General features: G+C 42.3%; 1 protein-coding gene across 5 annotated transcripts in view; it reads left to right on the top strand.

The window, feature by feature from the left end:
• Positions 1 to 237: 237 nt before the first annotated feature.
• Positions 238 to 16384, top strand: part of BTBD7 (BTB domain containing 7) — a 55018-nt gene continuing 38871 nt past the window's right edge. The window contains exons 1-2 of one of the 5 annotated variants that reach the window (XM_080396239.1): positions 238 to 413; positions 8573 to 8740. The gene's annotated coding sequence lies outside the window, so the exon portion shown is untranslated. Of the gene's footprint in view, positions 414 to 1106; positions 1262 to 8572; positions 8741 to 16384 lie in introns of those variants that run through there. The other 4 variants (XM_080396241.1, XM_080396238.1, XM_080396242.1 and 1 more) reach the window with 4 other exon arrangements.

Below are 16384 nucleotides of genomic sequence, written 5' to 3'. Positions count from 1 at the left end.
GTAACGCCTTCGGGCCGCTTTGCCGAGGGGCCCCGAGCGTCAGCTCCCCCTTGGCACGGCTGCCATCACGCGTCACCGCTCCCCTGTCCCCACACCGGGGCTGTGACAGCGACAAGCCTCGACCGGCGGCGAGACCGCTCACAGCCGCGCCCCCAGCGGCGCTCCGCCCCCCCGCCATGCCGGGCGCCCCCCCGCCATGCCGGGCGCCCCCCCGGCAGCCCGCCCCCGCCCGCCCCTTCCCCCGCGGACCACGTGGCCCGGGCGCCGCAGCGGCGCTGCGCAGGCGCCGTGCCCGCTCCTTCTGCCCGGCCGAGTCTGGGGCTCTGGATCAAAATGGCGGCGGCCGGAGCGGGTCCGGGAGGGAGCGGGTAGTGCTGAGCGGGGAGGATGGCGGCGGCGACCGGCTGCCGGAGGTGAGGTGCCGCGGGGAGCCGCGCGGTGGGTGTGGGCTGGGAGGGGGCCCGGCCTCGGTATCACGGCGGCAGAGGGGAGCGGGTGAGACCGCCGCCGCCCCCGCGGCGGGGCTCCCGGAGCTGGGGCCGGGTGGGCGCCCCGCCGGGCCGGCGGTGTCCCGCGCCGGCTGCGGCCGGGCTCCTCCCGCGCCCGCCTCGGCGCTCCCAGCCCGCAGCTCCGCCGCCGCGGCGGGCAGGGGTGCAGGCTCCCGCCGCCCACCAGGCCTCCCGCCGCGGGGAGCGGCCCTCGGGGGCGGGCGGGCTCGACCCGCGGGGATTCCTGTTCCGGAGCGCCGGCAGCGGCCTCCCCCGCGCCTGTTGCGGCCGTCTGGTGCAGCCTGACCGGCCGCTGCCCTGCGGAGCGCTCCCCGCCTGCCCGGGGCACCGTGGCCCTCTGGCGCTGGGCGGCAGCGGCCCCGGCGGAGCGCTCCGAGGGGCTGTCGGAGCCGCCTCGGGCAGGAGCGGGCGCCGAGCTTGCGCTGCCGCCGCCGCCGTGCGCCCCTTATACCCGGCTGGTGCGAGAGCGGCCGCGCTGGCTCGCCGGGAGCGGCGGGGCTCCCCCGGTGCGCCCGGCCCGGCCCGTGGCGGTTCGTGCTGGCCTGGCGCTGCCGCCGCCCGGGGACGTGGGGGTTCACCCTGCTCCTCTCCGTATAGGTGTTTCCGTGGTGTTCCTGGAGAAACTTGGGAGAGCTGTGCAGGTGGTGTGCCTGCTTGTGCCTCAGGGATACTCCAGCTGCTGTTGGATAGTGCTTCGCTGTCGGTTCACGCTTCTGCTTGTTCTCCTCTGCCATCCCATCTGAGGCCATTGGGTAAAAGATGACACGCATGTCTAGTGCTAGCATAAAATATGCTAGTAAGATAATAACATACGTGTTGATGCAATGAAGCTTTATTTGTGAGAATTCAGCTTAGGGAATGTGGCAGCGCTCGAGGCTTTGCTCAAAACCAGTGTAATATAATACACAAATCTAAAGTGTTTGGCAGATATACCACTGGGATGCGGTTATCTCTGGTTTTACCACATACTGCATGCTCTGTTTTCATTTAGAAATGGAGAAAATAAAAACAGAAACTCAGAGACAATAGTTTTAGCACTCATAACGTTTTCTTGAGGCACTGCAAAGCTTGATGAGTTAAAGCCTTACTCTCTTTTGTCTGAAAGATGTTAGGAAAGACAGTCTTCTAAGAGTCTCCTTTATTGTTTTAAGCATAGGTCATGGACCACTTTCATCCTAGTTGGTTATCAGCATGCTTCTTTGCACTGGGAGGTGCAGGAAGGGGAATTCTTTTTATTAGATCCAGTGAGTTTAGACCCCACTCTGTTTGAACCTTTTGCTTAAGAAATTCATGAAAATATTTCTTCCGCCTTTCTCCCCTCCTCCCCTTGTCGACTAAGAGTCTGTTGCCAATATTACAAAATTAATTCTATAGAGATTATTTTTGAGGATGTGGAACAAGTGTCTTGGTGATGTACAGGCTCTGTGGACTGGTGTTTAAAAGGCAAGGTCTGAATGCTTCTTTTGTAGGCTATCTGGATGAAGATAATGTATTCAAAAGGTATGGCTTGTGAGGTTTTCTCCCTTCTTGGGGAAAAACTAGGCTTAGTTGACAGACCAAACCATAATTGAGCTATTTGAGAACTTGCTACTTTGTTGCATCAAATAATGTTATGTAAACATTGCTGTCTGTGCTTGTATGTAAACCTCTTGATGGCTGGCTGGGCAAATAAAGTTTGTATCCTAAGTTACAATGTGAAGATGCCAACTGCTCTGGTTTTTATTCAGATTTAAAGCTGGACTTGCATAGTTGGACTGCATACAGGTAATCTTGGAAATAGAGTCCAGTACTTTGTGTAGAATGTACAGTCAGTGTTTGCTTTTGTTCATTGGAGATGAAAAAAACCTATTGAATCCTTTGTTTTTGGCTCAGCTGCACAAAGCATTGTTTTACTTGCTTTCAGACTTTAGCCGATATATGAATGGGTTTGATGTTCTAATCTAATTGTGTACGCTTGAACATACAAGGAGCACAGACACAAGTCATCTTAGATAATTTTCTGTGGCAATATTGTAATTACTGGCTTTTTTAAAAATCCTTGCCTCTTACTAATGTAAGTTAATTTTCTTCATATGTCCAGATTCCCTTGCTGAGTCACAGATACAGTAGTGGTGTAATGCTTATAGCTGGCATTGACTGATCTGCAAAGAGTCATATGTGAAGGAATAAAATTATTTTTATAAGCTCTTCTGGAAGACTTGCATGAACTTGTCATAGTGATTGTTTTGTTGTTTTTTTTAAATTTTTCTTCCCCCTCTTGGTTTTCAAGCTTGTCTGAGAAGCTCAAAACTTTGCGTTGTAAAGGGATGTTGCTCATTGTTAAATTGTAGTAAAATGTACTGTCTTTGCAGCCAGCTCTTTGAATTTAATTCAGTGGGGCTGTCAGAGCTTGATTAATAGACTAACAAAATATTGAGTCTTCATTTTGAAAGCGGACTATCAAGTTGCTGCGCACATGATGTCAGGTTTACAGCTGTCACTGATGACAGTTATCCTAGAGGCTTGTAGAGGATGAATTCTAGGCTTGGACAGTGCATTCCTCTGTCCTGCTTTGCAGGCTGCATTGGTGTTGTGGTATCTTGTGGTCCTGCATGTGGCCTTGGGAGGGGGTGTGACACTAGCCCTGACCCTTCTGCCACCCTGATGCTAGTTTGGTCTTGATATACCCGGTGACATGCAAGAAAAGGGGAGTGTGTTCCGATGTCATGGTTGCATAGTGATGACCAAGGTTGAAAGGCAGCCAGCCACAACTCAGACAAAAAGTAACATGAATCAAAACATCCTATGGACGTCTCACATAAACTGCATGTAGTTCACATTAATCAAACAAAAAAAAAAATCTATAGAGACAGTTATTTCTTCTTAAGAGCAGTGTTCTTAATACCAATGAGAATTTCTTCTGGTAAATCTTACTGTTCTTACGGTAAATCTAGATGCAAAATTGCGAGTTTCAATCTTAATTCTTTTGGGTTTGGTTTTTTTTTGGAACTTATTTAATAGTTTTGATTTCTGTTGCCAGATCAGTGCCTTGTACCATTATTTCACACAAGTGTGGAAAGATGCATAAACTTTATTGTGCATGCAGTAGAGACTGGGAAGCCTAGTTCTTCAGATGTGAGTGTTCGATGAGCTTCCAGTGACTCATGTAGTTATTGATCTGTTTCATTACCCAGGTTCTTTGAAGCATAAGGCTTGTCAGTGTATCTTTAAATCTTTGAACACAAACTATTACAGACTTTCAGAATGTTCTTTCATATGTTTGCTTACCAGTCTGCCTGAACTGTAACAAGAAGGGACTGCAGTTGCAAAGTGTGATGCTAGTCTTGCATTTTGTGCCTATCCAGTCTTTCCGGCCTGTCTCCCAAGAAGGATCCAAATTATAATGATGCCTTCTGTATAATGAATGGATGCTAGGAGACCTGAAATCCTTGTGTGTTTTATGTAGAAACAGTGAAATTGTGTGTTGGGGAGAGTAGAAATAGGCAAGAGGAAAAATGGATAGGAAGGAGATGAGTATCAATGATGGTGTATGCAACACTTATACCTTGCTGTCTGAAGTTCTTAGAGGTTTAGCATTTTGCTTTCATCTTATTCTCTGACGGTGGTGGTTTTGTTTTCAGTGTTCAAAGAGAGCAGATCGTGTCAGAGGTTCATCTGAAACTAAAGGGGGTCTGAAGTCTCTAATTTCCTTGTCCTTGGGACCATGGCAGATAGCTCTGTTGCTTTACAAGGATGCCTATGAGGTTTTTGATGGATGCTTGGTGGCAAAATTGGCATAAACACTTAGAGTCCGCAGCTGTTTTTTTCTGCATCCTGCACTGTCCCCTCAGCTCTGTTGAGAGAATGGTTTACATGGCTTCACTCTGAAGCATTGCAGGAAACTGATCTGTCTGAAAAGTAAATCACTAAAACAGAAAATGACTTCAGATCAGGTCCTTAATCTGGGTCATCACATTGCTATGGAAAATTTATTTGCTGACACAGTATAAAGGCAAGGTCAGGCAGGTAAAGGGGATCTGGGGGTGGGACTGTGTTGCCTGAAGTGTGTTGGACTGAAGTACACACATAACTATATACTTAATTAAATTTGTCTGATGTGATTGCTCCATTGGGTGTAAGTGTTATGCAAGATTACACTGAATGTGTAATGGACTGGTGGGCTTGCAGACACGTGTTCAGCCTGTTGGGGATTTTCTGTCATCAGTGGGTTTAAACTATTTATCTAAATGAAAAATAGGAATTACCATGTTATACCAGAGTGATAAAACATGCAAAAAAATCTTAGCAGCAGCCAAAACTGCTGAAGAAACTTCCAGTAAGGTGTGGGGGTGTAACATTTATGGGTAATATCTTCCTAAATCGGTTCCTAAGTTTCAGAAGTATCTTCTAGAGATCTTTTGTAATTTTTCCAACTTGAAATTCTAACAGTAGCTGTTAGCTGTATATATATGTCTGATCATTTTGTGAATCCTGTTTGATCTTTGTCCTCAAATTTTTGTCTGAATTCAGTGGCCATGCTGTATGGTCTAAATGATACTCAACTTCATTGTATGTTTGGTTCTTCCTGTATTAGAAAGACTGTTGTGGGTTTGGTTTTTTTTTTCTGTCTGCCTTTGCTATTCTTACCTATCGTATCCTGTTCCCAGTCCATTATAGTGAATTGTACAGGGTATAATTTATTTTTTTTTAAATTTATCTTAAAGAACCTCTTTCTAGTGCCCCTGTTACTGCCATTCCCTATGATCTTAAAGAGCCTTTTTATTTCCACTGTGTCCTCTTTGATATAGGATTATTTCAGTATGTTAACTTGCAGCTTTTAAGATGAATCTCTTCTGGCATTTTTCATCACTTCAAATCTTGAGTGTTATCTAGTGGGAAGTGCTTTAGAGAGAGATAAAGCTAGTTGATGGTATGCAAGATTCCTCTCTAATTTGGAAACGTTGTCCAAGATCTGTTAAAACTATTTTAGCGTAACTGTCAAGCAGTTTTACACTTCCATTGATGGCAGTGATGGCTAAACACTAAAGTGACTGCTGCGTGGTCTTTTAATTGGGCATGTTATTTTGTGACCCAGTACTTGGAGAAGCAATATGTGATTAGTAGAGCTGTAAAAATGTATCTCTGTGTGCTCACATGCATGTTTTAGGCTTTCGTTTGGGTCAGGGAAGACTGTTCTTTTTTATAGTCCAACATGGGAATAGAGGTTTGGAATACATAGAGCAAGAATACCAAAGTCTTGTGAAGGTATCAGACCTTAGTAAAATTATACTTATTTATATGCAAATTAAAGTATTTTTTTGACTGACCAAGTAGATCACATTGTATTAGTGAGAAAGTGGAATGCTGCTTTGCTTGTCATCATCTGCTACCCCCAGATCATATTGCAATGAAGTATGTAGAATAACCTACTCCTCACAGAACTGTTTCAATTGCTTTAAAAATAATCAGTAGGAGTGACAGAAGTTCCTTTTCATACTCTTTTTCTCCTGACCGCAATATTGGAAATGCTGCGTGAGAGCTGACTAGAAAGCCTTCTAAAATAACAAATCCAATCAGAACGCAATGAGACATTATTTTGTGGACTGGTGCTGCCTTACTCTTTCAGCTTTTTAAGTCTTCTGCCCTAGCTTTGTTCTCCTGATGACTCTCAATGTAAGGGTGGGGGGAGGTGGTTCCTTGGCTGTTGGAACTGAGGAACCGGGTTTGCTGTGGGTTTGGTGATCTTGGACTTTGTCTAAGAAGATACAAGTCCTCTTTGAAGCCTTTCTGCTGCTGTGATAATTATAGGGCTCACCCATGTAAATTCTGTAGTGTTGAATACGAGGTTGTGCTGAAGTACTTTGTACAAGTTGGAGGTGTCTGTTTCTTAAAATACATAGAAACTTAACCACCTCTGAAGCTGCTTGTGATATTAAACTGAATGACCAGAAAATTTCATCCTGGAGAAGGCAGGAGTGTAGGCATGTACATAGTGGAATTTTTGATTTATCCATTTAAAAAAAAAATAAATCACAGACTAATGAAGCGTGGGAATACATTAAAGCGTGATGTCCTGTATCTTGGCTCATCCTGTAGTGGGCATCATAATATCAGATGGTTGAGAGGTGATGTGAAATACATACAGAATCTTTAGAATGTGGGCAGAGACCATAACGTTAATAGGTTCGTGGATTTCTTTAAAGTCATTCTAGTAGTGACTGCACCTCATTGAAATACAATCAAATTGCTTATGCTGACATTTGAAGTTGAAGATCCCTTTGTCAGTCTGCAAGGAGGTACTTCTAGGAAGTTTCTGAAATGGGTTGTTTATTGTGCTTCAGGCGCTAGCATGGTAGAAGAATGCTGAGCTGACAGAATGCACTCTCAAGAGGGGAAGTTTGGTATGATTCAGTGTGGTGATGGCCTTGATACTGAACGAGGAAGAAGCCAAGCGGTGTCGGTACCTCCCAGCTCCTGAGAGGCAGCAGTTGCTGCTGGTGAGCTGGATGCAGCGCTGTAATTCTTAGGAATACGGTGTTATACATTGTTGCACGGTGTTACAGGACTGTTACAAATGTAAGGGAATGAGGAGTTGCTGGTCAGTGTCACTGTGAGTCTGTCATGTTGTCTCCCTCCCTCACTGCCTCAGTCTACCGAGTATGTCCATCTCCTCCATAGTTTGTTTTCGTGAGTAATTTGGGTATTTAGCTTATCTAAATTTTGGATAGAATGTGTGATTACTGCCTCAGATTCTCGAGTTCCACCTTGACTGACTTTTTGAATAGCCAAAGATAATATTTAAAAGAATAATTTTCTGCTTTTTTTTTCTTTAAATAAAAAGATACATTATTTGGATCAGAAAATACCTCCTGCTTCTTACATGGTCATCAAAATCTGTGTAGGGTTTAGTCCTTTATTAAACATGCTGGAAATATGCATTTGAACTTGAAATGCCTAAATATCCTCCTAGCATAGTTAAGGTTGTCATACAGTATAAGAATAACCCCTCTCTGATAGTACTCCATAGTTCTAGACACAAACTTGAAGACTTGGTAACCCCTGGTAAAGTGACTCTTGTATGTGTATTTCTGCACTAAATCAAAGCTGCTTATCTGTAACTGCATTTAATGAAGATCTTTGCTGTGATACAGCCATTTTCTATTTGAGTTGGGTTTTAGGCTTAAATTACATTGTTCCAAAGTATAGTCCTAAAGCAAACTTTCCAAAAGATCTGTCCATACTACTCAGGGCTTTTCCATTTTAAGGAAAATAAAATTTGTTTTGTCTTGCTTTAAGATTCTCTGCTGAGAAAAATTTGGCAGTTTGGGTTAACAGGCTTGTGCTGATCTAGATATTTCTTTACCAGCATCTTGGGGATCTACTTCCCTTTCTCCTTCTTCCCTTCTCCCCTCATTCTGTCTTTAACTACCAACTTATTTTTCTGGAGTATTAAACTGGACAATTTCACATTTTGTTTACCTACGTCAAGGTTGAGTTGTATTAAGCCCTAGCAATCCTCAACAGTAACTAGAGTGCTTATTTAAACATCTTGTGAATCTGAGTTTCATCCTTGTTTTAAATTTGGAAGGAAAAGGAACTTGCCTTTTCCCTTTTTCCACACATATAAGATTAGTTTCCTTTAAGTTAAAATGAACCTTTTTTCTGAAAAAAGATCTAGCTAAAAACTCTTCCTGTTCATTGGGTATGAATGTGCAAGTAGAGGAAGAAGAGTTTAGTGGGAATGATCATCTGCTAGACAGGGAAGTAAGATTGCTTTTTTTTGGTGGCAATATTGAATTTTTCCCATATATTGATGAACTTCTCAAATAACAGAAGAATCAAAGGTGGTTTGGTAAGTATAGCTCACACTGGCAAAGACTTTCTGCATTTTGCCCTTGCTTTGCTTGTGAAAGAGTATTAAGGACAGTTGCAGATAAGAGAAAGATGAACAAAATTTGCTATAAAATGAGATTAAGAGCAGTGGGTTGCTTTAATGGAGTATCTTCTCTAATTAGTCCAGCAGACTTTTGCTTTCCTTCTAAATTTTTTTTTTTATTCCTTTGAAAAATCTATTTTTTTTTCAGATGTTCTGGGACAGCTGAAAAGCTTCAAGTCTTGTGGAGGGAGAAGGAAGAGTTAAGATGTACTATCAGTCTGCTCAAAGTGCAGATTTGCTTTAGCAAGTAGTTGAACAGAAAACCACCCCACAGGCTCTCATAACTATGCAATCTTAAAAAGTCTGCATACATGAGGTATGTGTAGATACTGCTGAATTAAATTTGTAAATGATTGATGCTTCTGTTTTTAGGAGCAACATGTTATGTCAACTTGTGTGATGCTCCCTTGGCTGTTATCTAAAACTTGCATGTTCGTGTTACAGGACAAAAAATAAATGCTTTAGAAATAAATGCAGAGAGGGCTTGTTACAGGAAATTTGGAAGACATAACTTCCTTTTCTTGCCAAGGGGAAAATGTAAACAAAGCTCCAACTTAATTGTAGACTAACTACTAGACTAGGTTTCTGACGAAGCCTTTCCTTCCTTCCTTTATGGCTTTTATCATTGAGAAAGTGTATTTTCTGTTTCATTTGAAATGGTTTTCTGTATTTGTGGGGAGGACAGGCCTCAAAGTTAGTGAGCATTTAGTTCTTGCTGCGCTTGCATGGAATCTAAATGTAAGAATTACTGAAGGTAACTACTGAGGCTAAAGTTATTGGTGAAACTTTTGAGGGTTCTGATAGTTCATGGGAATATCTGAAGTTTGCTTGTGAGGGGAAGGATTGCAATATTAGTATAGTCTGTTACTGTACATGTTCTCAAGTACTAAAATATCCATATTCAAAACGGCTGAAGCCTTTGCAGTGTATGGCATAGAGACATTTATTGGCATTAGATGTTATGGTGTATTACTTGTTGGCGTCAGCGTGGCTCTTAAAATTTTCTGCTGTAGCTAATGAATTTAAGTTGACCATAGAGGAGCCCAACCAAAGGAGAAATCTTTTATATGCACAAGCTTTTAAATAACTGTTAAAATCTTACTATATACAAAGATAACTGATTTATAAAACCAGGTGTAAGATCACCATGTTAGTTGTGGTTTTGTATGTTTAAAAGCATCTGAATAAAAGGAAAACAGCCTGCAGGATTTACCAGGAATGTCAGACTTGCTCAGGGTGGCAGCAGTCCATAACCAGTTTACAAGCTCTCGAATGAGTCAATTGTTGTATAAAACCCATGCACGATGAATTTTCCAGTTTGTATTGCTGCCTGCTTCAGTGAGCAGAGTAGACCTGGGAGTGACTGTGGATGCTAGGAGACAAGAGGAAAAGGTAGTGTCAGCAGGGAAACCTGAGCCTCAGAAAGAGCGGCTGCAAAGCGGGGCTTTGCCTGTGTGCCTGGGGCCAGCCTCGAGTGACTTTGTTGAGGTTGAGCCCAAGCTCGGAGAGAATAAAAAGGATGACTATAAGAATATAGTTTTGTTGAATTGTGAGGCAATTTAATAGCAACAGTGTGCTCTCTTCACGTTGACAGCTGTGGGTTCTTGTTCCAGACTGTCAGACCAACCTGCAAGAACTCACTTTTTCTTGTCTGTTACCTCCTCCAGCAGTGGGGCGATGGATCAGCTATCTGAAGTGACTTGTTCTGTGATCGTAAAACCTTTGTATGTAGCGTGAGGGGAAGCAGGAAAGCCCCGTGGCTGGAGCAGCAGGGTGAGAGGACCTTCTGTTAGTCTGACTTCAGTGGTAGTGTCAGATCACCCTGATGTACCTGTGAAAAGCTGACAGGCAGGGAGACCTGTATACACAGTTTGCTTCTCCTCATCAGTGGAAGAATTTGCTGGATTGAGGGGAATATATTAAAATGCACGTAGGCTTGCCTTTTTATTTTTTCCCTGTATGACTAATACCTAGATGCATATATTCTGTCACTGCAAATTTGAAATCTTCCATGCCTTCAGATAAGCAACAATCCCCATGGACCTCTTTAGTAGTAATATTTAATGACTATTTAAATAGTAACTTAGTGGCTGCTATCTGAAGGGTGGTTAACCAAGGCCTAATTGAAAGGAGGAACAAACTACACAAATGCAGAACAAAAAGTACAGGCCAAAGAAGACAGCACTTGAGCTAGGGAGCGCTCCTGTGGTGAATCCTAGCAGTAGTTGGTGCTCTCTCAATAGCCTGTTTCTGCCAGGAGTGCCCTCGCTTTGCAGACAGTTTGAAGATGATCTTTTTCCTGCAGGTAATTTTTAAGAGCGATGTAAGAGAAACAGCATATTGCAAGAGTAGTCTCATATAGCTACCTGCTTACATTAAGATGTTTATGTTGAAAATGGCAGTTGACTGCGTGGAGGTAGAGGTGGTGCTGTACTTGAGGGCAGTGGCTGTTGCAGCCACCCCAGAGGATCCACTGAAAACAAATATGGTCCAGTCAGGTCCCTGGTAGGACTTACATGGCTTCCCAAATGTCTGCTAGAATGAAAGGGGACAGCTTTGCTGTAGAAATGAACGCATGGGACTAGGAATGTTGGGGGAATTTTATTTTTTGAAGGCTGTGCCAACTGAGTATTAGTCAAACTGCATGTTGTGTTTGACTGTGGGGAGCAAGCAGCCTTTTATTCCTAGTCTTCCCTCTTCTAGTGACGTTCCATGGGTCATTTGGTAAACTGGTGCAGGGAGCTAATTATGCTGGAGAGAAAAATTCTCCAGAAAATAATACCTTGGTTTGGTTGCTGGCATGGTGGAGGAGTTTTGAGAAGATGGTGATAGTAGTTGAGGCGAGCACTGCTGCTGAAGAAATGTGCGTGGAACCACAGTGTTGGTGAACCAACTGGTTTTTGCATACACAAAATAATGCATTTTGAATCCAGATTGGAATTGTGTTTTTGTTGGATCCAAGACTTGTTGTGGCTTGTGACTATTATTTTAGAAACTCTGTTTAAACTGTAGCTGAAATGTGTCGGTTTTATGGCTGTGACTTAATGCTTTCTTGAAGGAGGAAAATAAATGTTTCTCTAATAAAATTCCTCATGGGTCTTATGAAATGGCTGGACTAGATTATCTTTTGAGTTCTTTACCATACCTTTCCGTGTTCCACCTTCCAGATTTTATGTTATAAATAGATGAATCCATTAGTCTTAAATTTATAAGAGATGATGCTAGCAACTGATACTTCAAACTTTTGTTATATCGAAGAGAAAAGGCTGTGTGAGTTAAATCTGCGGTTGTGTGATGGTGTAAGCATCCATGGAAAGGATGCTGTACAGAACAAAAAGAACGGTGGTATATTAAGGAGGGGGATGTAAAGAAAATAGTTTTGAATATATGGCAATATTGGTAATAGCTTCTTTTAACAACAAGCAGAGTTTTTCAGTGGAAATAGATGAGATGCATATTATTTTGTCACCAAGCATCTCAGAAGCTCATGCAGAAGGGAAGAGGATTATGCAGAAATGCTGTATTAATGAGGAATTATGTCGGTAATGGTTCCAAGCAACAGAAATACCTCAAGATGATGATGTTACTGATGCAGTGGCTATCTGGCAGGATGAGTTGACTGTAGCCAAAATAAGATGATGGAGGTAATCAGTAAACTGATTTATGAACAAAATTCACCCATATAGGAAGGTCAATAAGTACATGGATCTAAGATTTTTAGTCTGCTTTGACATTGGGTTGCTGGAGCTATTGTTGGGAAAACCCCAAGCAGTGTCATCACCAGAGACTACTACTGTTCCTCTTAAGGCTGTGGATCAAAGGGAGGCTCTTTTGAAGATAAATTGAAAATAGCAAGTTCTAAGAGAGGATGTGTGCTGCTTACTTAGTATAGGTACCGTGAATAGTGTCTAGGATTGTCTTATTAGTAACTTAATATATTCTCAGAGGAAACATGTTCTGAGAAATGCAGTGAATTTGGAAATGCTGCTATGTACAGGAAGCTCCCAGATCCTTGTTCAGAGTAAATGGCTTTCTGTGAAATAATTGAGCTTGGAGAAAAGGGAAAATGTCTCTAGTACAAGGAGACTGTGGGGTATACCCCGCTGGGGTGGTACTTGATGTGAGAAAGCAGCAGGTCTGAAATCCAGAGACAGATCTTCCATGTGGTTGGGATTTGAGCCAAGATTTCCCTGTCTTAGTAGACTTGCTAATTGAAAGCAGCATCTTGTGTTGTGGTTGGGTCACAGCTCTAGCAAGAGGAGGAATTCCCTTTCTCAATGAAATGGTGATCTTTGGGGGAGACTCTCAAAGAAAATAGAATAAAATCATGTGAATTGTGAAAACTGCAGAGAGGAAAGACTCCCTGCCCTGCTCCACAAAAAGCAACAGTCCTGCTGACAGTTAAGGGGTACTTGAATAGGAAGCCCATGAAATATGCTGTATAAAGGTGGGACAGCTTCATGTGGAGGATTCTTGCTTTTTGCTCCACTCTTGCCTTTTCCATGGGGGAAGAAGGGAGCAGATGACTGAGGATACTGGTGCAATAAAGGACAGGCAGTGTCTGGAGACAGTGTCATGGTTTAACCCTGGCCAGCAACCAAGCATCACGCAGCCGCTTGCTCACTCCCCCTCACCCAGGGGGATGGGGAGGGGGATCGGAAAGGAATGTAAAACTCAGGGGTTGAGGTAAGAACAATTTAATAGTAAAAGCAAAAGCCGTGCACACAAGCAAAGCAAAACAAGGAATTCATTCACCACTTCCCATGGGCATGTTTGGCCATCCCCAGGACAGCAGGGCTCCATCATGTGTAGCGGTTACTCAGGAAGACAAACGCCATAATGCCAAATGTCCCCCCCTTCCTCCTTCTTCTTCCCTCAATTTATATACTCAGCATGACATCATATGGTACGGAATACCTCTTTAGCTAGTTCAGGTCAGTTCAGGTCCTGGCTGTGTCCTCGCCCAATTTCCCGTGCCCCTCCAGCCCTCTGGCTGGCAGGGCCCAAGGAACCAAAAAGTCCTTGATTTAGTATAAACATCACCCAGCAACAACTGAAAACATCAGTGTGCTATCAACATTGTTCTCACATCAGAGCCAAAACACAGCACTGTACTAACTACTAAGAAGAAAATTAACTCCATCCCAGCTGAAACCGGGACAGACAGAAAGAGAAGGGCAGTGGTCTTACCAGGCTGGTGTTCAATCTGAGTATCTGAAGCTAAACTTAGCTGAAATTTGACTGGGTGAAGTGGCTGCAGACTACTTTAAAAAGCAGTCTAAGCCTTTTTTGGAGATAACTTTTCATGTAATTTGGTGATTCCTATTTTTGTCTTAACCAACTGATATATTCACATATACCAAAGAGGATTTGCCTTTCTTAAAAAACAAAAGCATGTTTTTGTTTGCTCAGAAGAGGCCTTTCTGAAAATACTTTAGACTTCTCAATGTATTACAGTATGTCAGAATATCTTGCAATTATTCTAGATTGGCTAAAATGAATTATCCTCACTTTCCCTTTAAATGGATATGTTCATCTGTAATTACTTGATAGGACTTCTGATTTTCTTATGAAGTAGATTTAATGATGATTTGTGTCTAAGTCAGGTAATGTTCCTTTCAAGTGAACTTCTAAAAAATGGAAAGTCATTGAAGTATATGTTGTCATTTCACTTCAAGAGAGTCCTAGAGGGCAATAAATGAGTTCTTGTTGACTTTGCTAAAATGTGTTTTGAATTCAACTTACAGGAACATTAGCTAAGTCTTTCATGTTAGTATCATCAACCAGAATAGATTTTTGGTTAATTATTGGTGCTTGCAACCAGCTGGAAGGATCAGTGATGTACAGAGATCAAGATTAATTTGCCGGTATGTGAAAACATCTAGGTTGCTTGGGAGGAACTTCCTATTATCTGTAAGATTGTACTGCTGTAACTCAGTCTGCATGTGCTTTGTGTGTGTGTTTTTTTTTAGGTGCTGGAACTTTTTTTATTTAAGAAAATATAAATATGTTGATGTTCCACGCCTCTGCAGTGCTGTTAGTGATTTGACCTGTCACTCCCTGCTGATGACATTACTTAATTTCTTCTAGGGTGTGACACATTCACATCATACTCTGAATTGCTTTGTTGATAATCAAAAGTCTTTCTGAAGTGTACATATCTTTAAGACTCCACACCTTTATAGTCTATTTGAGTATAGCTCTTCTACCTTTCATTCTGATGCCTCAGAGGATGTGTTAAAAATTGGTGCAGCTTAATTTCTTGTTTTTCTCTTCCTAAAATTCAGTGCTATGATTCTTAAGAAATCTAGAAATAAAAAGCCAGGACTACTGTGGGGTTTCTGCCACCTCCATTTTAAAAGAACTTCTTAATGGAGAAGTGTACTACTTCATGAGAAAGAACGTGCTTTAAAATTCGTGCTTAACTTTCAAGAAAGGGTTCTTTGTGATAGCTGGAACACATTATTCTCAGTAAAGCACTAAGCAATGCAGTCGCTTTCGTAATCTAGTTATGTCTGCTTTTTCTTGCCCTCTTGTGCCTGTAACTGCTGATGTGGCTTAAGTTCTGGTATTCTGCTTATTGGATTTTCTTTCTTTCCAATGCAGTAAATCATGAAATAACACAGATTCATTAACCCAAATCAGGAAGAACATTATCTGTTCCTCATGTTTGTACAGTACTAATCCAAACCAGAACGCTTCAGCTGTATCAGCTACATCTTACTGTTGTATTATCCAGATAATTTTGAATAATGATAAAGTTTGATTGCTTGACTGGATTTTTAAAGAAAGTGTCAAAATAGGCTTTGTGTGGATTTGCATGTGGCAGGCTATCGAGTCAGCTGGTCATTCAAAATTTCAGTTGTTTTACAGAGTTAACCAATTACACAGCGCTGCCCCATATGTATTAATTTCTTTAGTGTGTATGCTTATACAGCAAACTCTGTGAGTATGCCAGTGCTTCTCTCGAGTGTCCCATCCATGGAATAAGAGGAGGGTCAGGATGAGTAGTATTCAGTTCCTGTCTGCTTCGCTTCCTTGGAGAACCATCCCCTGAGTACGACAGTAAGAAAATGAGTTAGATAGTAAACGCACATCTGAACAAACATTTGGAACTCCAGCCACAAACAGCTTTCTCTTTATTTTAAGTGCTTGTCCCTTTGGGTGTTGCTGGCTGGTAATTCCAGTAGTGATACTGTGGAACAACCAGCATGGCCGGGGCTGGCTTTGGAGACTTCCCAGTGGATGGGAGCTGTAGAGCCATTCTGCTGAACATGGTATTGTTCCTGAATTCCTTTGTGATGGCTCAGGGCTCTGTGTTGGTCTCCAGACCACTGCTCTGCCACAGGAAGGTTTGGGTTGTTAAGGCAAGCTGGTGGGATGTACCCTAGGGACAATGGCAGGGGTCCGTTCTCATGGGTTCTTTCTTTTAGTTACCAGTTTACCTCATCCCTATGAAAATAAGCTTGTCCTTGCTAAAATTTAGTTGAAGAATTCCTTACTGGGTTTATCACTTTCAAATATCAATTTAGTGTTTTAAATTCCTCCCTCCGCCCAATATACCAATTTACTGCTGTATGTTGTCATTTCATCTTGCATTACAGTTCCACTTCCTTGTTACTTGAAAGAAACCGTTGGGGCAGAATAGCATAGCATTTTTGGTCTAGATAAAAATCTAAGCAAATTTGACTAAGGTATGCTTGTGATACTTGTGTTGTCATTTACTCAGAGTAAATGTAAAATATGTTAGGTAAAATGTAAAACCTGAAAAAATCACGTTGGTACAAGTATGTGCACGGACTTGATACAATTTCCCACTCTGGTCTTAGGATTATGCTATTTCATAATCCTATGGCAACAACTCCAGAAGAAATAGAATAAATGCTTAAAATTTTAGAGGGGAAAAAGTCAAATGCTTTTGGTTGTAAAATGTGTTATAATGCTCCCCACCTTGCCCTTT

Source organism: Falco punctatus (assembly GCF_963210335.1).
Source record: "Falco punctatus genome assembly, chromosome: 7".
In the NCBI taxonomy this organism is placed as follows: domain Eukaryota; kingdom Metazoa; phylum Chordata; class Aves; order Falconiformes; family Falconidae; genus Falco; species Falco punctatus.
The sequence above is the reverse complement of the archived record's forward strand: the minus strand, read 5'-3'. Positions and strand labels throughout refer to the sequence as shown.